Genomic DNA, 23,661 nt, shown 5'->3' with positions numbered 1-23,661 from the left:
GATTTATCAGAATAATATGAGGAAAAAGAATCTAGTCGTTCTAAATTTTTCGTGTGATCAGTAAGCTATTATCTAAAATAAAACAGCTAGATAAAATGCACCAATGTATGAAACACTAAACTATACTACTGAATAGTATTGGAGTGTCTAAAAATCTAAACATAGCAGTCACTCGACTACTATTTACAATATGACTTTAATTGGCCAGAATCTTCCAAAGTAATCTATAAGGCATATCATGGCCAACTGGTCCTTAATGTTTATCAAATATTTACATGTATGTATCTGAATAGTACTGTAAAGGAATATACAAATAATTAAAGGGAACATTAGTCCATTCCTCCAATATTTTTACAACCCAATTATATATCTGTCTTCTTTTATTATTTAGAAAATACAGAAGCCTGGATATAAGCACAGATCCAGGGTATCAACACCTTTAGTGATAGGGCCCAAATGTCTGTGTGTATTGATGTAGCTAGTTCTCCACCAGTATTTGGAAATTTCTGCTTTAAGCTATTTGGATGATTAAATGTACAGAAACAATTAGCAGTATAATGATGAGGGTGACTTTAATGCAATAGTTTTCTTATCTAGACATCAATTTCACCTTAGAGTCTTATTTGTTTTCATTTCTGACATATTAAATCAGAATCTTTGAGGGAAGGTCAAAGCATCTGTTTTTAAAAAGCTCTCCACATGATTCCAGTGAGTCAGGGCGGCAAGGCATTGCTCTACCGCTTGAAGCCGACTGAGGGAGAGGTCAGACACAGCTTCATTACACTTAACAGCTTAAGCCAGTGCTCTCTTTTAAACTTGGAGAATCTCAAAATTTCTAAAGTAAAACCCCTCCTAATTACAGCTGTAGGAGACAGAGATAAAAGGAACATATATACACTTCAAGAAAGGTAGAAGTTGAAATGTACCTTAAAAATTACTGATATTTCTCTTTTAAGTTTTATTTTTATCTAAGTAATCACTACACTCAACATGTGGCTTGAACTCAGGACCCCAAGATCAAGAGTCACATGGTCCTCTGAGCCAGCCAGGCACCCCCAAAATGATATTTCTGACAGCTGGAAAGGAAGAGAAATCATTAAAAGATCAAAGACAAGGACAACAGAATAATGTTTGTCTTGTTCACAATTATATTCCCAAGGAGGCCTAGTAAAATGCTGGTCACAAATAACACAGTAAACACTTGTTGGTTAAATCAATGATAGATATATAAATATCAGATGTTTTAGAATCTGGATTAAAGATAAGAAATGGCCACAGGGAAGCAATGACAAGTCCATTCCTACACTTTATGTGCACAGTGATAAGTACCTGGATAGTGACAGTCAGACAGGAACAGAGACAACTAGGAAAATTAAACACATACTGAGAGAAATAACCAGTGTCTAACTGGATATAGTGAAGAAATAGTGAAGCAACATCAAGGACAAGCCCGGAAGACAGAAAGTACGGAGGGGATGGCAGTAGTGAAGATGAAAAACTCAATGCAGACAGGAGGTTACATCACATTCAAGTGAAAATATTCTTTAGTCAGATTAAGAGCTAAGAATAATTAGATACCACCCTTAATTCCTTCTTCTCCCTTAAAACCCCATGCTCTAAATCACCAAGTTCTCATGATTTAACATCCTAACTATTTCCTGACTCCATTCCCTTCCCCTCATTCTACTACACATGTCTACAATAATCTCCATATCTTCACCTGGATTATTATAATAGCCTCCTAAGTGGGCCATTTTTGTCTCTAGTCTTATTTCAAGTCCACTGTGATAGTCAGCTTCAAAGATGGAGCCCAATGGCCCACGTCTCCCTAGTATTCATGTTCTTGCGTCATCCTCTACTCTTGAGTGTGGGCTGGACCTAGTGACTTGCTGCTAACGAATGAAGTACAGCAGAAGTGACAAGATGGCACTTCTGAAATTATATTAAAAGACTCTGCCTTCTATCTTGTTCACCCTGCTCTCTCTCTTACTTTTTTGCTGATAGTTGTCATGCTGTGAGCTGTTCTATGGAGAGGCCCAAGTGACAAGGCACAGAGCGATGCCTCTGGAGAGGAACTGAGACCCTCAGTCCAATAGTACAGAAGGAACTCAATACTTTCAACAACCACTTCAGTGAGCTTAGAAGTGGATTCTCCCCCAAATGAACCTTGGAATGAATGACTGTAGCCTTGGCTGATACTCTGACTGCCACCTTGTGAATGACCCTAAGCCAGAGAGCCTCACTAGCTATGACCACGTTCCTGAACCAAAGTAAACTATAAGATAATGCCTGTTATTTTAGCTACCAGGTTTTCTATAATTTATTATGCATCCTTAGATAACTAATACAACCACTCTTTATAAAACTATTATACTAGTTTATCTAAAATCAGTATCTGATCCTATCCCTTCCCCATTAAAAAATCCCTTAAAAGCTCCCCAATATCTTGGGGATTAAATGCAAGCTCTTTAACATGGTACATTTTTGGATCTGCCCCACCTAGCTTCACCTTCTATCAATCCTTGCTTCACATTTTCAGCCCTCTAAACAAACATACTTGCACTCTACTTTTGGCTGTTCCTTCTTTTCATGCTTTCATGCTTTGCTCATGCTGTTACCTCTGCCTAGAATGTCCCTAAACTGCCCTGAAGTCTGGCTTCTATTCCTTCTTTAAAATCTCAAGTGTCACCCCTTCTAGGGTATATTTCCTGATTCCAAACTGTTTTCCAAACTGTATGAAATGTCCTCTCCGAGGTCCTATTTAAAAAAAAATCTGATACCTATGGTAATGTTAGAGGAAAAGCAACTGGAAGTGGGGTTAAGGATTCTGACAGTAAAAGAATATTGGTTATTCCTTCATCTAACCTGAAAAGCAGTGTCTGTTTCTATATATTGTGCTGTTATTATACCGGTGAGGATGCCCTGGGTTTATAAAAAAGGCAAAGAAAAACATGATGGTAGACTCATAAGGTAAAATTCAATAATTATAACATTTTTCTTTCCTCTCTCCAACATTTTTAGGGAAAAAGGAAGGACCAGGAAGGAATATTTTTATATACCTAACTTAAAATTTTTATGTTTTCCTACTTTCCTTACTACTGTTCAGAAAGAGAGGCACCAAAATGGTCCTCCTAGAATAAGAAAAAAGTTTGAGAACAAAAAAAGAGACCCTCTAAGAGGCACATAGAAAAATATAGCTCTTTTGACCATCTCTCCTTTAATCATTTATCCCAAGGAACTGCTAATAATGCCAGAAGATATCTGAGGTGGAAAATGCACTCAATTAGAAACCACGATACTTGGGTTCTAATTCTGCCACTAAATAACTTTGGACAAACTGCATAGCCTTCTGGAGCGTCAGTCTTCTCATCTGTAAAATGAAGAAGGACTAAACAGGCAATTTCTTCCACCTTCATTTTCATTCAATAAGAAAAAAATGGTCAAACTACAAGGAATACTAGTGTAAGAATACATTTGGAAGTGAAGAAAATGTTACTTTTATATACATATATACATGTATATTACTTTTATATATACATATATACATATATATATTGCTTTTATATACATATATAAAGATATATATACATATATAAAGATATATATGTATATAAAAGCATCACCAAATGAGATGAGATATACTTGGCAAACTGATTAACTCCATCACTAATTATGTAATCCTACAAATGAATTTTTAATTATTAAGCAATTGCTATGAATAAACAATTATTAAGCAATACTGTATACTCTGCTTGGCATCAGGTTTTCTAGAACCAGACGGAATCTCACTCTAGAGCCGGAAATAAAGGTCTAGAACACCAAGGTAACTTGCCTAAGGACACAGCTAGTGAGTAGGAGAGCTAAAATAATAAGACCAAATGTTTTGACTCTAACTTCAATTTTGAAAAGTTCCAGTCAACAAACATCTATTATATGCCTACTATGTGCCAAGCATGCACGAGGCACTGAAAATAAAAAGATAAATAATATATAATAGCTACTTCAAAGGGATTCACAACTTTTGAAAAAGTCTATAGAGAGGTCACTGGAAATCAGGCAACAAACGCTTATTCAGGGCCTTCCATTTGGAAGGAGGCACAACTAGAGGTGATGCCTGTACCCCTTTTCATTTCCCATGAACTTCTGGTGACAGTTTTCTTTATTACTATGTTGATAACTTACTTTTAAATAAAGCTTTAAAAATTAAGAAAAGTGGGGAAAAATGGAAAAGAAGCTGACTCTACTGCAGCAGAAGGCATACAATATGAACAATGATACTATTAAGCAATAGGTGTGAAACATCTTTTTGCAAACAACTTTAAAATACTTAATATTTTAGAATACCCTAGCCATAGTCTAATTTTTCTAATTTGTGTGTGAGTTAAAACACAATAAAGAGATGACGGAGTCCAAGCTATAATAATCCTTGAAGAGATCAGCCTTCAAACCTTAAGGACATTCCCCTAATACAATTTCTTAATAAGTCACCCAGAATCATCTACAAATTTATCCAAACCTTTGTTCAAATTTTTATGTCTACATTCCATGTACGTTGCCTCCCAAAGCCAGCTACTCCTTGCCACTTTTGTTTAAAAAAAACCCAAAAACTAGTATTTTCCCTTTTCTCGTAAAATTTATTTTCACATGTGGCCCTTAGAAGATTACGTGGTGAAGAATTTTCATGATCACAGATAACAAACTACTAAAAGTAACAGGGAATTTAGAGATCACTCATTTTAACACTCGAATCAAGAACTATGATGCATAATCCTGGTTGGCTCAGTTGGTTAAGACCCTGACTCTTGACTTCGGCTCAGGTCATGATCTCAGGGTGGTGAGATCAAGTCCACCTACAGCTCCGTGCTCAGCAAGTGCGGGGAGTCTGCTTAAAATTCTCTCCGTCTCCCGTTGCCCCTCCCACTTGTGTGAGCATGCATGCGCTCTCTCCCAAAAACAAAACAAAAAAGAATCATAATGCAAATAAATGTTCTAATAAAATTAATTTAAAAATAACTAAATAAAAGGACCAAAACTGATACAAGGTGTAATTTTTGGTAAGGGTCAATGAGGTATTTACCGATTTTGCTATATTATAAAATTCAAAAGGGCTGCCTGCTTCAGTAGAATTTTAATAAAATGTTTACATTCAACAGAAGCAAGCATTTCACCAAAGCACACTGATGTGTCACACTAATTTTGTCTAACAGTAATTCTGAAATTATGTAAGGATTTCAGCTCTTAACTGTAAACAGGTCATGAAACTGTGGTGGAAGGTGAAAGGTGCTTGCTAAGTTGCATGGTGATATGCAATTTAGAACCAAGGTCAATGTCTATGATAATTTCAAAGATCATAAAATGTTAAAGAAACCTGCAGAAACTTTACAGTTGCCTTTTAAAATTGTGTTTAGCTCAGGAGTTTGTGTCCATATTTTTCTGATTAACTATCGTAATGGGAAATCATAAAACAGATTTTAGCATGGATCTATCTACCCATAATGAAAGGATATGGCGAAAAAGAAAAGCTTAGCAAATTCCTGACTGAGCTAACACTTAGAGCTGCATCCAAACCCAAAAAGTAAGCATCTGGAAACAATTAGAGGTTCACTTCTGGTTGACTAACTCAATTCTAACTTTAACAATGAAACACCATTTTCCTAGCATATATAAAAGGCATGAGTCATTAGGTATATGAGTTTACCAGTAAAACAGGGTAATGGTTTTATTCTTCAAAAGCTGAAGGTAAATCAAATTTATAATCTTATAGTCATAAACGTAAACTTAATGTAGGCTTAAATGCTAACAGATTAAATAAGCAATAGTTATTACTCTTTATTGCCAGTAACTTTGCAAATGAAAATATATTCAAATTTTACTTGAGAAGCAGTTTTTAGTGAAAGAGTCTCACCATTTCAACAGTAAATTATCTAGCAGTAATTGTAAACAAGCCAAACAAAAGAAAAGGGTATACATTATGAAAACTTCTGAAGAACAGACTAGTGATAATCGTAATGCTTAGCAATAAAAAATTCCAGAGAGCTGAAACCATTACTTAGATCTGAGAATAAACATCTATAATAATAATTAAAACATAATTACTAATTAAACTTTTTGAATTGGCTTATGGGCTCAGTCCTTCTGCATATTATCAGGGGTTCTTAACAATCTATGAACCTAGAGAAAGATAGGTGTACTTTTTAAAGAACCCATAAAATTTGAAGGTCTGGTATATGTCATATACTTGAAAATGGTTAGTGGACAAAAAGCTAAAGAAAACTGACCCAAAGTTGAAATATACTCTATGTTTAGACACAGCAGTCCAAGGGCAAGCTGTAAATATGCAGTCATAGTCGCATAAATACAATTATTTCATAGTGATGAGCAATTACCTACTAACCCAGAATTTCAAGAATCATAATGCAGGGGCGCCTGGGTGGCTCAGTCAGTTAAGCCTCCGACTCTTGATTTCGGCTCAGGTCATAACCTCAGGGTCGTGAGACCAAGCCCGCGTGGGGCTAATATAGAAGAGATAACTCCAAACAACAGGGATGGTGGTTTACCTTATAATTATACTGAGTTTCAAAACCTATGGTTTGAATCAATGCACATCTACAGAGTACCTACTTTAGTCAATAATGGTGATAATCAGAGACCCTAAAATACCCCTAGAACTCAGAGCCAAAATCCTGAAAAGGTCACCCTTTTCCTTAAACTTCTGGAACTTAGTTATAACACCTAATACATCTGGTCTTTGGACCAAAAGCATTAGTAAATAATGTCAAATTAGTAAGTAATTAGTAATGTCTTTGTTTAGACAACACTTAATAGTTTTTAAAGTGCTTTCATAATTTTTTTTCTTATTTGATCCTTACACCAGCCTTAAGTAACCTTAAGAAAAACATTCCATTCTCAAATGACAGAATGTCAGATGTAGGCAAGATTTTAAGAGATATTTAGGCCAACTCCCTCACTTTGCAGAAGAGAAAACCATCTTGGAGAGATTAAGACAATTTGCTCTTTGTTATGTACTAGTAAGAGGCAGAGCTGGACGTGCTGCCTCCGAGGCTACAGCTCTCTGCACTACACTCCACTGTCTCATCACGGTTAAGTCCTCTAGAGTCAGAGATCATGTTCTTCTTTTTATTCCCAGCGCCCGGCACTGTACTTGGAATATAATAAGCACTTGGCACATGTCTGCTGAATGTATAATCTATTTTAAAATTTCAAACACTGGAAGATTATAAGAATAGAGACTAGCCCTTGTTTGATTTGATTTTCAACTCTTCAAAGTAACAGGAAATAGCAGAACAAGAAAGGTCCCCTCAATTTAGTCACTCCCCAAAAGAATTTTTTTTTTGAAGATTTTATTTATTTATTTGACAGCGAGAGAGAGAACAAGCAGGGGGAACAGCTGGTAGAGGGAGAGGGAGAAGCAGACTCCCCACCGAGCAAGGAGCCAGACGTGGGGCTTGATTCCAGGACCCCGGGATCATGACCTGAGCCAAAGGCAGATGCTTAACCTACTGAGCCACCCAGGCACCCCTCCCAAAAGAATTTCTAATAAGTAGAAGCAAAGTGTCTTATCCTCTATTCAAGCACAGGTGAGAAAGAATTAAACTCAGGCAGGAGCAATCATCATTCCCAATCCTTGATTTCCAATTTCTTATCTTAATAAAAGCTCTTTTCTTCATTCTCATGAATAAGAAACTAAAATCACACTGGCAGTTAAGAAAAAAATTATTAAGTGATCTATTATGTATCCATAGAGAACAAAGGTACAGATAAAAGAAGAAAAATGCATGCAAATTCACACTGATATCCTGTCAAGAGGTAGGGAATTGGGAAGAGACAATGGAATCAACGAAGGAAGAGGGCAAAAACCTCCACAAAAGATATAGTTCTGAGAAGACTGGGCAGGAAAAAATTCACATTATTTGTATTAAAGATGGTAACATTTGTATTGAAAAGATAATGAGATCTGGAAGAACCTCCCCACTAGTTCTGGAACCCATCTGAAAGCAGTAGCTAGAGTAGGACAGACAAAAGCAGGAGATAAAGTTCTTTAAGGAAATCTGCCTTTTGAAAACAGTATAGAAATGAAGACACAGGATCTTGTTTAGAAAAACCAGATAAGATGGCAAGAGATCTTTATCACTACTATCAAAATCAAATTAATTATCATTCAGATAGCTTCAGCGATCACAAGTTTTAACTCAGAACAAAAGGTCCTGGGGTCAGCAAGAAAAATCCAAACAGAATGGAACCCAAGTGCTGATTAATCTCTAGGTTCAACAAGGTTAATAGGAATCTGGGCTAAACTGTGTCTGTCTAGTGAAAGTCAAAAAATGGTATACCTGTAACTGATTCAATCTATGTGGTGTTCAAACCATAGTATTTCCTCACCATATGGTAACGGAGCTTTGCCTCTAGATGGCTGAGTGTGTTCCTGTGAAGAAATCTGGTATCCAGGAAGGATAGCAGGAACAAGTAGCAAAGGGGCATTGTAAACATGCAGCAACTTCTCTGTCCTCTTAAACCATGGAGGCAGTCACCAACAAACTGTATTTCTTTTATTCTTTCCCTCCTTTCTCTTTCTCTTTTTCCCCACTTGATAATGAATGGATGAGGGTCAGTTAACTAGGGAGAAAAAAAAGGGTTTTGAGAAACCATTTAAGTGAATGGTGCCGGCTTTCCAAAAGCATTCCTTCTGGGAAGGAAGGTAGGCAAGCAATTAACACTTACACAGTATTTCCCAATTTTTTGCCAATTTGTTCTGGACTTTATATATCTTAACCTATTTAATCCATACATAACAAATTATGCATTACTATTACTATTAACCCTACTCTAAAGCTGAAAAATTGGCTAAGCGACTTGCCCAAGGTCACAAAGCTAAATGGTGAAACCAGGACTTGACCCCAGGCACTTTGGCTCCATAGCAAATGCGGCTTAACCATACTGCAATATTTCTTTCTTTCTTTCTTTCTTTCTTTCTTTCTTTCTTTCTTTCTTTCTTTCTTTCTTTTTCTTTCTTTCTTTCTTTTCTTTCTTTCTTTTCTTTTCTTTCTTTCTTTTCTTTCTTTTCTTTTCTTTCTTTCTTTTTCTTTCTTTTTCTTTCTTTTCTTTCTTTCCTTCCTTCCTTCCTTCCTTCCTTCCTTCCTTCCTTCCTTCCTTCCTTCCTTCCTTCCTTCCTTCTTTCTTTCTTTCTTTCTTTCTTTCTTTCTTTCTTTCTTTCTTTCTTTCTTTCTTTCTTTCTTTCTTTCTTTCTTTCTAGATTTTTATTTAATTATTTGACAGAGAGAGAGAGAGCATGCATGTGTGAACAAGCAGGGAGAGCAGCAGAGGGAGAGCGAGGAGGATCTCCGCTAAGCAGGGAACCTGATGCGGGGCTCAATCCCAGGACCCTGGGATCATGACCCAAGAAAAGGCAGACACCCAACTGACTAAGTCACCCAGGCGGCCCCACACTGCAATATTTCTTCCAATGACATCATCAACATGGCCTTGCTAGCGCTCACAAAGCATCTTTGCCTACAGGAGTTCTGACTTTGGGAAAAGCTCATCTTCAAAGTGTATAGGAGGCCTGGACCACAAAAAGAAATTTAAAAGCTCAGGAAAAGGGGGGTAGTAATAACAATATAAATGTTTTCCACCATCTGAGAGCTGATTAGTATTGTGAAAACTTGAATAGAAGCAAATCCCTGACACCTAGTTACCATTATGGGCCCGTCCTCAATGATAACTTCCAAAGTCACATTGTATGAAAAGTCAACCAAACATGGGAAATACAAAGCAAAGGCAAAAGGACCCTTATTAAATTGTTTACCCAAATCAAACTTTTAAAATACCACTGTGAGAACAGACTTTTTACTGAGTATCTCAAGGCAGGTTTCTTATTGCTACATGACATTGGATGCTGACTATATGAAAATACCTAGTTGCTAAGATACGGATAGAAATCATGTTTTCCAAGGGGTAATTAAGCAAGAGAACAGAGTAACGTAAATGCAGGCTATAGCTAGTGGAAGAGAGTTTGAAATTAATTACACACAACTTTACAATGAATATTAAAAGCAAATATTTTATACCAAGAGGGACTATTTTTTTTCCTTTTGGCAGCAAGTGAAAAAAGGTGAAAAAAAAAAAAAAGAATAAGAGTAAGTGAATCAGAGTTGAAAAAACTTAATATGGTTTCCACCTTTAAAAATTTGTTTACTTTTTATTATATGTTTAAAAAGATTTTTATTTATTTATTTGTTAGAAAGAGAGAGAGCACGTACAAGCAGGGGGAGTGGCAGGCAGAGGGAGAAGCAGGCTCCCAGCCGAGCAGGGAGCTCAAAGCAGCACTCGATCCCAGGACTCTGGGATCACGACCTGAGCCAAAAGCAGATGCCCCACTGACTGAGGCACCCAGGTGTCCCTACTTTTTATTGTATTTTTTAAAAATTTTATTTTAATTCCAGTTAACATACCCTGTTACAGCAGTTTCAGGTATACAATATAGTGATTCAACAATTCCATCTATTACTCAGTGTTCACTGTGATAAGTGTACTCTTAATACACTCAAAGTCTCACTTCTAATCCCTTCCCTCTGCCTAGAGGTAAACATATTTGCTTTTGGTTTATTCTTTTAGAGTTTCTTTTGGAAATTTCTAAGAAAACGTAACGTTATATGTGTATCTCTTCTCCTGCTTCTATAAAAGGTAGCAGTGCTACATGTCTTTTACATGTCTTATGCTATACACCTATGTAGCATGTGTTGCATTATCAAGGTGGTGCTTTTTTTTTTTCCTAAGTAGGCTCCACGCCCAGTGTGGAGCCCAGCGCAGGGCTTGAACTTATGACCCCAAGATCAAGACCTGAGCTGAGACCACGAGTCAGACACTCAACTGACTCAGCCACCCAGGCATCCCTCAAGTGTTTTTTAATAATATATCTTGAAAATCACACATTAGCATATAGAGGTCTTTCCTATTCTTTTTTTATTATTATGATAACAACAGTAACATTAAGTTTACCATCTTAAACATTTTTCAGTAACAGTAGTGTTAACACTGTTGTGCAAAAGATCTCTAGAACTTTTTTGTGCTGTAACAGTGAACTTCTATACCCATTAAACACTAATTTCTCCTCCCTGTCTCTGGCCCTTGCCAACCACCTTTCTACTTTCTGTTTCTATAATTCTCTTTTTTTTTTTTTTTTTAAAGATTTTACTTATTTATCTGACACAGAGAGAGAGAGACAGCCAGTGAGAGAGGAAACACAAGCAGGGGGAGTGGGAGAGGAAGAAGAGGGCTCCCAGTGGGGCAGGGAGCCCAGTGCGGGGCTCAATCCCAGGACCCTGGGATCATGCCCTGAGCCAAAGGCAGACGCTTAATGACTGAGCCACCCAGGCGCCCCTGTTTCTATAATTCTGACTGCTTTACCTATTTCATCTGAATGGACTCATATGATACTTGTCCCTTTTGGACTGGCTTATTTTGCTTAGCATAATGTCAAGATTCACCTATGTTTTAGCATGTGACACAGCATTTCCTTCTTTTAAAAGACTGCCTAATATTCCACTGTTTATATATACATTTCCTTTATCCATTCATCTGTTGATGGACATCTGGGTTACTTCCACCTCTTATCTCTTGTAAATAATGCTGCAATGAACATGAGTATGTGAATATCTCTTTGAGATCCTGCTCTAAGTTCTTTTAGATGTATACCCAGAAGTGGGATTGCTGGTAAGTCTATTTTTAACTTTCTGAAGAACATCCATATTTTCCATAATGTACCATTCCATGCCTACCAACACTGCACAAAAGTTCCAAATTCTCCACATCCTCATGAACACATATTATCTATTCTTTTGATAATGGCCATTCTGATGGATGAGGTGGTATCTCATTATAGTAATATGCATTTCCCTAATGATCAGTGCTCTTTGAGCATCTCTTCATATGCTTATTGGCCAGTTGTATCTATTCTTTGGAGAAATGCCTATTCAAATCTTTTGCCTAAGGGAAGCAAGGGCAAAAATGAACTACTGGGACCTCATCAAGATAAAAAGCTTTTGCATAGCGAAGGAAACAGTCAACAAAACCAAAAGACAATGGACAGAATGGGAGAAGATATTTGCAAATAACATATCAGATAAAGGGCTAGTATGCAAAATCTATAAAGAACTTATCAAACTCAACACCCAAAGAACAAATAACCCAATCAAGAAATGGGCAGAAGACATGAAAAGACATTTCTGCAAAGACATCCAAATGGCCAACAGACACATGAAAAAGTGCTCAACATCACTCGGCATCAGGGAAATACAAATCAAAACCACAATGAGATACCACGTCACACCAGTCAGAATGGCTAAAATTGACAAGTCAGGAAATGAAAGGTGTTGGCGAGGATGCGGAGAAAGAGGAACCTGCCCCCACCCTCCCCACACACACTGTTGGTGAGAATGCAAGCTGGTGCAGCCACTCTGGAAAACAGTATGGAGGTTCCTCAAAAAGTTGAAAATAAAGCTACCCTACGATCCAGCCATTGCACTACTGGGTATTTACCCCAAAGATACAAATGTAGGGATCCGAAGGGACACCTGCACCCCGATGTTTATAAGCAGCAATGTCCACAATAGCCAAACTATGGAAAGAGCCTAGATGTCCATTGACAGATGAATGGATAAAGAAGATGTGATATATCTATATATCTATATCTATATCTATATGTCTATATATATAGATATATATATAGACACACACAGACACAATGGAATATTATGCAGCCATCAGAAAATGAAATCTTGCCACTTGCAACAACGTGGATGGAACTAGAGTGTATTATGTTAAACAAAATAAGTTAATCAGAGAAAGACAATTATCATATGATCTCTCTGATATGTGGAATTTGAGAAACAAGGCAGAGGATCATGGAGGAAGAGAGGAAAAAATGAAACGGGACAAAACCAGAGGGAGACAAACCATAAGAGACTCAATCTCAGGAAACAAACCGAGGGTTGCTGGAGTGGAGGGATGGGGTGACTGTGTGATGGACATTGGGGAGGGTATGTGCTATGGTGAGTGCTGTGAATTGTGTAAGACTGATGAATCACAGACCTGTATCCCTGAAACAAATAATACACTATATGTTAACTTAAAAAATAAAAATAAATAAAAAATAAAAAAATAAAAGTGCTTAGCATAGGGCCCAACAGGGTGTATGCAATAAATATTTGCTATTATTATTTAAAAAAATCTTTTGGCTATTTTTAATCAGATTATTTGTTTGTTGTTATTGTTGCCTGAGTTGTAGATTTTCCTTATATATTCTGCATATTAACCCCCTATCACATACATAATTTATAATTATTTACTCCCGTTCCACAGGATGCCTTTTTACTCTGCTGATTGTTTCTTATAACGCACCAATAGTTCTTAAGTTCAGTAAAGTCCCATTTGTGTATTTTTTTATTTTGTTGCCTGTCCTTTTGGGTCATAGCTAAAAAACCACTGCTAAATCCAATGTCCTAAAGCTTTCCCCCTATGTTTTCATCTAGGAGCTTCAGAGTTTTAGATCATATATTTAGGTCTTTAATCCATTTTGAGTTAATTTTTGCATGTGGTAATAAGGTAAGGGTCCAACTTTATTCTTTTTTTTTTTTTTTTAAAGATTTTATTTATTTATTTGACAGAGAGAAAGACAGCCGGTGAGGGAGGGAACACAAGCAGGGGGAGTGGGACAGGAAGAAGGAGGCTCCCAGAAGAGCATGGAGCCCGGTGTGGGGCTCGATCCCAGAACCCTGGGATCATGCTCTGACCCGAAGGCGGATGCTTAACGACTGAGTCACCCAGGCGCCCCACCAACTTTATTCTTTTGCATGTGGATATCCAGTTTCCCGAAAACCATTTGTTGAAGAGAGACTGTATTTTCCCCACTGTAAAGTCTTGGCACTCTTGTCAAAATCATTTGGCTATATATGCAAAGGTTTAGTCCTGGGCTATTTGTTCCGTTGGTCTATATGCCCATCTTTATGCCAGGACCACACCATCTTAATTACTATTGCTTTGTAGTATGTTTTGAAATCAGGAAGTGTGAGGCCTCCTTCCTTCTCAAGATTGTATTGACTATTCATCGTCCTTTGAGATTTCATACAAATCTTAGGATTTTTTTTTTAAGCAAAAAATGTCATTGGGATTTTGATAGAGATTGCACTGAACCTGTAGATCACTCTGGGTAGTATACACATTTAAACAACATTAAGTTCTGATCCATAAGCAAGAGAAATCTTTCCCTTTATTCATATCTTCGATTTCCTTTAGCAATGTTTTGTAGTTTTTAGTGTACAAGTCTTTCACTTCTTTGGGGAAGTTTATTCCTAAGTATTTTATCCTTTTTGATGCTATAGTAAATGGGATTCTTTTCTAAATTTCATTTTTAGATCAGTCATTGTTAGTATTTAGAAACACAACTGAGTTTTGAGTGTAGATTTTGTATTCTGCAACTTTGCTAAATTCTTTTATTTGTCCTAACAGCTTTTTAATGGAATCTTTAGGGTTTTCTACATATAAGAACATATCACATGTGAACAGGAAATTTTAATTCCTCTTTGTCAATTTGTATGCCTTTTTTTTTTCTTGTCTGACTGTTCTGGCTAGAATTTTCAGTACACTTTTTGGTGAACAGTAGTGGTGAAATGGGCATGCCTGCTTTGATCTTGATCTTACAGGAAAAGTTTTGAGTCTTTCTCCACTGAGTATGATGTTAACTGTGGGTTTTTCATATATGGCTTTTATTATGTTGAGGCAGTTTCCTTCTTTTCTTAGTTTGTTAAGTGTTTTACCACTTCATGGCTATTGAATTTTGTCACAGGATTTTTCTGAGTTGATTGAGATGATCATGTCTTTACCCCTTCACTTTCCATTTGGTATATAAAACATCAATTGATTTCGTATGTTGAACCATCCTTGCATTCCAGGTATAAATTCCACCAGGTCATGCTGCAAGATCTTTTTAATGTGCTGCTGAATTCATTTTGCCTAATATTTTAGGACTTTTATGTCAATATTCATGAGGAATATTGGTCTACAGTTTTTTTTTTTTTTTTAAGATTTTATTTATTTACTTGTCAGAGAGAGAGAGCACAAGCAGGGGAAGTGGCAGGCAGAGGGAGAAGCAGGCTTCCCGCTGAGCAAGGAGCCCAACACAGGTCTCAATCCCAGGACCCTGGGATCATGACCTGAGCCAAAGGCAGACTTTTAACTGACTGAGCCACCCAGGTGTCCCTTGGTCTATAGTTTTCTTCTCCTATCATGTTTTTGTCTGGTTTCAGAACCTCGGTCATTCTTGCCTCGCAGAATGATTAGGAGTCTCTTCCCCTCTTTAATTCTTTGGAAGAATTTGAAAAAGATTTGGTGTTAATTCTTCTTGAAATGCTTGGTAGAATTCACCAGTAAATTAATCTGGTTCTGTTGTTGTTGTTGAAAAGTATTAGATTAGTGCTTCAATTCTTTAATTACTGTCTCCTCACTAGTTATAGGTTTGTTCAGATTTTTTCATTTCTTCATGATTCAGTCTTGGTAGGTTGGATGTTTCTAGAAATACATCCATTTCTTCTAAGTTTTCCAATTTGTTGGCATATAATTGTTCATTGTAGTTCCTTATATTTCTTATTTCTGCAATACCAGTTGTAATGTCTCCTCTTTCATTGTTAACTTTAGATATTTGAGTCTTCTTTTTTCTTAGAGTCTGTCTAGCTAAGGGTTTGTTAGTTTTGCTGATCTTTTCAAAAACACCAACTTTAGGTTTTGTTGATGTTTTCTATTCTTTATGTCATTTATCTCTGCTCCAATCTTTATTATTTCCTTCTTTCTGCTAACTTTCTAGTTTTTTAGTTTTCTTTTTCTAGTTCCTTAACGTATAAAGTTAGGTTGAGATTTTTTTTTTTTTTTTTTGCTTCACAAAACTAAAATGAGATAAATAAAATCATGTGACTATGCTGAGTTTTTTAAAATGTAGTTATCTGTCACTATGAACTTCCCTCTTAGCACTGCTTTCACTGTATCCTGTAAGTTTTGATATGTTGTGTTTTTGTTTTCATTTGTCTCCAGATATTTTCTAAATACCTTCGTAATTTCTTTGACCCACTGGTTGTTAAAGAATATGTTATTTAATTTCCACCTAATTATGGATTTTCATGTTTTCCTTCTGCTAGTGATTTCCAGTTTCATTCCATTTTGATCAGAGAAGATATTTTGTATAATTTAAATCTTCTAAAATTTGTTAGAACTTTTGTTGTTACCTAACATGTAGTCATTCTGGGATATTGTTCCATGTTTGCTTAAGAATGTGCATTCTGTTATTGGGTGGAGTGGTATACATATTTCTGTTAAGCCCAGTTGGTCTACAGTATTATTCAAGACTACTCTTTTCTTATTGATCCTCTACTTGGTTGCTCTATCCATAACTGAAAATGAGGTACAGTGTCCTTCTTTGTCTCTTGTGGCAGTTTTGGTCTTAAAGTCTCTTTTGTTTATCCATTTTATCTGATGTAAGCATGGCCACTCCAATCTCTTTAGATTCCTGTTTGTACAGGATATCTTTTTTCACCTTTTCACTTTTAGTCTGTGTCTATTTGGATCTAAAGTCCATCTCTTATAGACAGAACAAAACTGGATGATGTTTTGTTTGTTTTTGGTTTTGTTTTTTTAGGGGGCAACTTTGAGAAAGTTTTGGCCCTTATTTTTTCAACAGGTTCTCTGCTCCTTTCTTTCTTCACTTTCTGAGACTCCCATATTCATATGTTGTTCTTCTTGTCCATAAATCCCTTGGGCTCTCTTCATTTTTCGCTTCTCTGCTTCAGTAATTTTTGTAAGTCCTGTGTTCAAGTTCACTGACTCTATCTTCTCTCTGGTCAAATTCACTGAGTCCTGGCAGTAAAATTTTTAATTTAAATTGTACTGTTTTACTTCACTTCCAGAATTTGTTTGGCTCTTCTTCCTAGTTTCTCTCTCTTTGTTCATATTCTCATTTGTTCATGCATCCTATACCTAGTTTTGTTTATTTGTTTGTCTATGCTTTCTTTTTAGTTAATTAAGTATCCTTATGATGGTAATTTTGAATTCTTTATCTGGCAGTTCATATCTCCTTTTTTTAAGATTTGGTTTCTAGAGATCTAATTTATTTCTTTAAATGTATCACATTTGGCTGTTTCTTTGTATGTATTCTTTTTCGTTGTTGGGATGTGGGCATCTAAAGAAATCAACCAACTCTCCAGACTTTGTGGTTTGGTTTCATACAAGAATGACTCTCTACTCAGCCTGGCTAGAGATTCTGGGGACCTTAAAAGTCTTTTCTGGGTATGTGTCCTCTATGTGCTTTTTTGCAAGTAATCTGTCCTGTTTGAAGAGGTTTGCTGGCTTCTACTCAGGTGCTCCCGAGCTTCTACTCAGGAGTGTGTGTGTAATATTGCACCCCGCTAGGCTATAGTAAATCTAGTCCTGGGGTTCCATCTAGTGTCTGTCTGTGGTACTGCAGACTCTAATGCAAGACTCTTCTCAGGGATGCCCAACCTGGCATCCTGTTTCTGTCAGTACTTGGATACAAGCAAGACACTGTCTCTCAGGGAGCACCCCCATTCCCAAGTCAGTTGGAGGTACGTTCAACTCCTTTCCCCCTCTAGGGATAATGTGGGAGTTGGCGGTTTCCTCCCAAATACTCCACCCTGTGCAGGGGTGGGGGGTGGGAGTGGCTCTTACGAGAGAGAGAGAGAGAGAGAGAGAGAGAGAGAGAGAGAGAGAGAGTGTGTGTGTGTGTATGAAGTGTCACACATTTCCTACCAAGCCTCCACATGGTCGGCTTTCCGCTAGCCTGGGGTGCAAGAACCTTTGAACTAGTTTCAGGATTTCTACAGATCTATTTTGTCAGTTTGCTGTGTTACACTTCTGTCCTCCATGAAGGAAAGAATCTAGGGCTTCCTATTCTGCCATCTTGCTGATGTCACCTCTCTTCCCCCAACTTAATTCTTTTTTTAAGGGCTGCACAGAACTCCCTTTCTGATGGACATCTGTGTTCTTTCCAATTTTTGGCTATAACAAAGCCACAAAGAATGATCTTATAAATGCATTCGTTTATATTTTTGCCAGTTCATCTTTAGGATACAAATGCTTCTAGAAGTAGGACTCCTTAATCAAAGATAAATGCACAATTAATTACACTAGATACTGTCAATATTCTTCCTGCAGAGATAGTACCATTCTCATCTCTGTCAGCAAAGTTCTGTTATTTTACCTATAGCCTTGACAAAAAATTATGCACTTTTGGATATTTATCCACCTAATAGATGACAGGCAGTGTCTCAATGTAGTTTTAATTTGTGTTTCTGTTGGTATTTTTATTAGAATAGTTTTAAGTTTATAAATAAAGTGTTGACATGTTTATGATGCTGAGTCTTCAAAAACAAAAGAGGCTCTGTTCAAGTCCATTCGTGTTTTTTAGAAGTATTTGAAAACTTTTCCTCACACAAGTTTTGTACATTTTATCTATAGACTGGATTTTGCTTATATATAAAGGGTATTAATTTTGTATATCAATTTTGTATCTGTAACTGTACTAAATTATGCTTGTCAGTTTTTCCATTATTTTCATGAGTTTTACAGAAATAAAATAATAGATTTCACATAAAATAATCTCTTCTTTCAAATTTTTAAGTCTCAAACACTTTCTTATCTAAAGTAGTCTCAAACACTCTCTTGTCCAATAGGCTAATGATCACTAATACATTACCATACTTGTTCTGCTCTTTACAATATACTTTTTTAAAGATTTTATTTGAGAGAGAGAGTGTGCACATGAGCGGGGGAGGCAGAGAAGGCAGAGGGAGAAGCAGACTCTCCACTGAGCAGGGAGCCTGACGCAGGATCATTAACTGAGCCGAAGGTAGACGCTTAATATACTGAGCCACCCAAGCGCCCTCTTTCCAATATTTCTAAGACTGTCTGCCACCCTTTCTTAACTAGGATTCATCCTCTGAACTACCGAACACACAAAATAATTTGAGTGACTATTTCTGAATTTCCCCAAGGATAGTAACATAACCGGTACTTTTCTAGATGCATAGCTGAGAGGTTAATACTTACAAACAAATGAATGCCTTAGGGATTCTCTCCCAGAATGCTGGTTGAGAAAGGCTGTTAGACTAATTAGTATTAAAAATGTTCTCACTATGATGGTTTTATATATGATTTAAAAATAGTTATTATACAATGATGTTCCCATTTATTCAGTTTAACAATTGAGACACATATACAAACAAGTTAAAATCTTAAGAAACTGCTTTCCTTACCCCAGAAGTATAGTTCATAAATTATAACCACTTGAAAGACTGAGCCACAAAGGAAATTATTAGGCAAAACCATTTTTGGAAAGAAAACTCCATAATTTCTATTATATATGACTATTTGAAGATATGGCAGCTTCTTACATGTTTAAAAAATGCTACTTTTTAGTTAATAAACATCTATTTATTTAGTTAATAATTATCTATTATCACAAATAATTATCTATTTAACTGCAGAATCAACAAGATTTATCAAAATCAGTATCTGGTTCAAATTCTGTATTCATTAACAATGATCACCGATGATTCAAAATTTCAAGTATATAATTTTGTTTTCATTAGCACATATTCTTTCCATTTCATATCTCTATTTATGACCATTACTATCATTTCTAAAGTCTGTACTTTAGTTTGCCTCTGCAAGTTTGGTTAATTTTTTCTTCAAAATGATAAGAAATAAATATATTACTTGAAATACTTTTACACCTAAAAAAAGATAATTTCTTTTGTTTAAAATTTTTTCTTTGTATTTACAAATGATTATAGTAAAAAGGTGCAAAGCACCACAAGGTGGTAACCGGTGAGTTGTAGAAAACCGACTTAAAAAAAAAATTGCAGCACAGCCTCAAAATACCACACCAGAAGCGAAGCTTATTTCTGCATCCTGTTTATGTATTTTTTTCCCATCATGCATAGGTACCTCTTTTATTTAAGTGAATCAAAAAGCAAGCTACAGATCTATGTAAAGGGCATCACTTTTAAAGAAATCACAATGTGATTCAAAGCTACAACTAATTGTTCAGATTTTCTGCATGCTAAGTTATGAATCCCCTTTCCATTCTAACTCAACTACTAAGGAAAAAAGGAGCAAAACGACTCTGAAATCTCTTACAAGAAGTGTATTTTCAAAAGATAAAAAAATTACACTCTCACTATTGTACCGGATCTTCTGCTTTTCACTGGGAAACAAAATTCATCACAGCACAACTCAGTTTCACTGAGCAATTTAAAGCATCTTGTGCCTGCGTTAGAAAATGTTGAGAGAAAAACTTTTTCTAAGAAATCACTTTCACTGAAAGTGAAAATGGAACACTGGGCAGCCTACAAGGGAGAGATGTCTATTTCCACAGCATGTTCTCAATCGAGGAACATTTAGGTCCAGACAACATATAGAGTCCTATTATTTCTTTTGCTCTTGGTGAACTGCAAATATGTGTAAAAATTAAGGGTAAGGAAAATTACTTCTTTATACTCTATTTTGTTGAGTTGGTAAGAGTTTTCATGTATTTCCTAAAATCACTTTTCGCTAACCAGGCAAACTCTTACTCAATTTGAAAAACATCTCAGAGTAATCTGCTTACAAATATTTCATTATCATATGAACATTTAAGTAAATTAAGTTTGCTCTCTTAACATAAAAATAGACAACTGGAATGTCTATTTTTGTACTCTGGAGCTCTTACATTTTTTATTGCCCTCCATTTAAAAAAAATTATGTTTTTAAGGTAGAGTCAGAAATGTTGATTTGCCTTAGCGATGTTAGGAAAGAAGCACAATTTAAAAAATGCATCACCCCACCCAAAATAAATGGAAAATAAAATACAATGGCACCACCCAGAGAGACCCAAATAACATGTATATTTATATATACACATATATGTGTATATATATGCACTCTGATATTTTCCCAATACATGTAAAGAGAAATACATACTTTACGTACAGACTCTATAATAATGAATCATTCTATGTGTTGCCCTGTACCTTGTTTTATTTAATATCATTGAATGAAAGACGTGCTACCTGATAAATCATTATGAAACTTTACTGACTTAAAATAATAACTATTTTTATTTTTCATCTAGAACCTTTGAATGCTCTAATGCTGACCAAGCTTAATAACCTGCATATATAGTAGAAACTCAATGTAAAAAAAAAAAAAAGTCTAAAAATGACTGTAAAGAAATGCTATTAACTTTACGTGTTTGATCCTGATTTTTCTTTACTTCTATTTTTCAGCATTTTCCAAGTTTTCTATAATAACTATATATGATCAGAAAAAACTAAAAAAATTTTAAGAACGTAATTTTATATACATACTACAAATAAAACCAGGGTTTTTTTTGTTTTTTTTTTTTTAAGGGCTAAGAATGAAAGAAAAAAGCCAAAATAAACCCCACAAAAATATTAACATGGTTCTCTTCGCTGGTGGAACTATGAGTAATTTTTTTCCTTATCCTTTTCTATACCGAGTTTATCAATATAATTATTTCCATAATTTAAAAAATACTTTTAAATGAGTAATTTTCATTAAATCCTCAGCCTCTTTTCTGAATAGCCAGAGTATGTTCTGTTCTACCCGAAAACTGGCTATTGCCTGAGGACACTATTGTCCCTACAGCACTGTTTTCTCTCCCACACGCCACAGTAGCATCCTCACTACTATTTCCAGATCTTTGCCCCTCCTACTTACCCCCAAAAAACATAGTTCCTTTAAGGCCCAGGTCATCAGATTATTGCACCCTCTTCCCATCTTGACTCCCAGTGCTATGACTCTAGATAGCTCCTCTCAGTCACTGAAGAGTGTAGACATCGGCTTATTCCCTAGTTTAAATACCCATGTGGGCAGTCCATTCAGCACACTTGGCCTCTCTCTGATGAGTTTATCCTGGATCCACCCGGAAAGCCACACCTGAGACCTGCAGATGTCAAGTTCAAGCCTCTCACAGCCTGAGCCTCCCCTACTCGCCGCACTCACCCTCCTGCCAGAGCTCCGACCTGCTAACCCTCTCACTTTTCTCCTCTTTTTCAGCATCTATTACCACCTTTAAATTTCATTTCCCACCGCTGTAATCCCTGCTGTGCTCCTTTCTCACTGTCAGTACTCCTCTGACAAAACCCCAAACAGGCTGAATCTGTCTATTCCATACCTTATACCAAGTAGCTGAGCAAGACTAGAGAAAAACATACAACGGTGCTGGTGGTTTTCACTTTAAATTCATGACCACAAACTTCAAAGTGGGCCCTCGGCGCTGGCGGGCAATCACACTGCTCCCCTTTACAGCAAAACGCCTTAAACAGGAGTTGACTACAGTTGGACCCCCATTTCTTTCCTTCCCGTTCTCTCCTGAAGCTCCTCTGAACAGGCCTTCCTTCTCATTACCCTTCTGAGTATCTTGGCTAAATTACCGATTATCAGTCATAGCAGCATTTAACAGGGTGGATCACTCCTTCCTGTTTGAAATACTTTCTTCACACGGCTCCGGAGACAATGTGCGTTTGCGTCTCTCCTACCATCTCACTGGCCACTCTGCTTAGCTGGAGCTACTTCCTGCGGCCCTGCCTTTCAGGGTTCAGTCCTCAGACCTCTTCTCCTCTCTACCAGCTCTCAGTCTCTGGGGAAACACATCCAATCCCATGGCTGTAAGTACCATACATAAGCAGATGACACCCCAGAGTTTACCTTCCACTCCAACCTCCTCCCTGAACTCTAGATACTCTATACTCAGCCCTATATATTGCACTTCAGCTACTCTGTCCTCCTCACTGCTCCTTACACATGCCAGGCAGGTTCCCACCTGAGTGTGTTTACCTGAAGTTCCCTCTACCAGGAATAATCTTCCTTTGAACAGTCCCCTGCCCTTCTCCTTCACTATTAAGGGCTCTGTCACCTTATGCAGAGGACTTTCCAAGCCCTTCTAATATAGCACCCCCTTACCCTGCTTCATAGCGTTCACCACCCTAAGACATTACATTATCTATCTGTATGTTCATCTGCTTTATTGACTGTAACCCCTATTAGAATATAAGCTCCATAGGAGTTGGGTATTTGCCTATGTTGTTTACTGTCTAGTACAGAGTATGCACTAAAACATTTATTGAATGATTCTTTTAAAAAAGATTTTATCTATCTATCTATCTATCTATCTATCTATCTATCTATCTATCTATCTAACAAAGAGAGAGAGCACCAGCAGGCAGAGGGAGAGGGAGAAGCTGACTCCCTGCTCAGCAGAGAGCCCGACGTGGGGCTTGATCCCAGGACCCTGGGACCATGACCTGAGCCAAAGGCAGATGCTTAAATGACTGAGCCACCAGGCGCCCCGGTACTGAATGATTTTTAGTTTTGTTAAAGTTTCCCAGTTTATCTCCAAGAGGTGAGACTATGAGAACATTTCAGTAGATAAGTTGTATATTTCGGTTATGTTTGAGTTTTTTTTACAATCAACTGTATTACTTTTGTCATCAGAACAGTGGAAAAGAACACATAAAAATGTTAAAGTTTAGCAATAATGAGAATCCAATTATATGAATTTGAGATTACATATTAATGTAA

General features: G+C 36.7%; 1 protein-coding gene across 1 annotated transcript in view; it reads right to left on the bottom strand.

The window, feature by feature from the left end:
* SLC30A7 (solute carrier family 30 member 7) overlaps positions 1-23,661 on the bottom strand; it is an 84,814-nt gene that overhangs the window by 14,433 nt on the left and 46,720 nt on the right. The window lies entirely within an intron of this gene.

Source organism: Ursus americanus, chromosome 12 (assembly GCF_024610735.1).
Source record: "Ursus americanus isolate L20-20 chromosome 12, mUrsAme1.1.p, whole genome shotgun sequence".
NCBI lineage: Eukaryota > Metazoa > Chordata > Mammalia > Carnivora > Ursidae > Ursus > Ursus americanus.
This window is presented reverse-complemented; position numbering and strand designations above follow the sequence as displayed.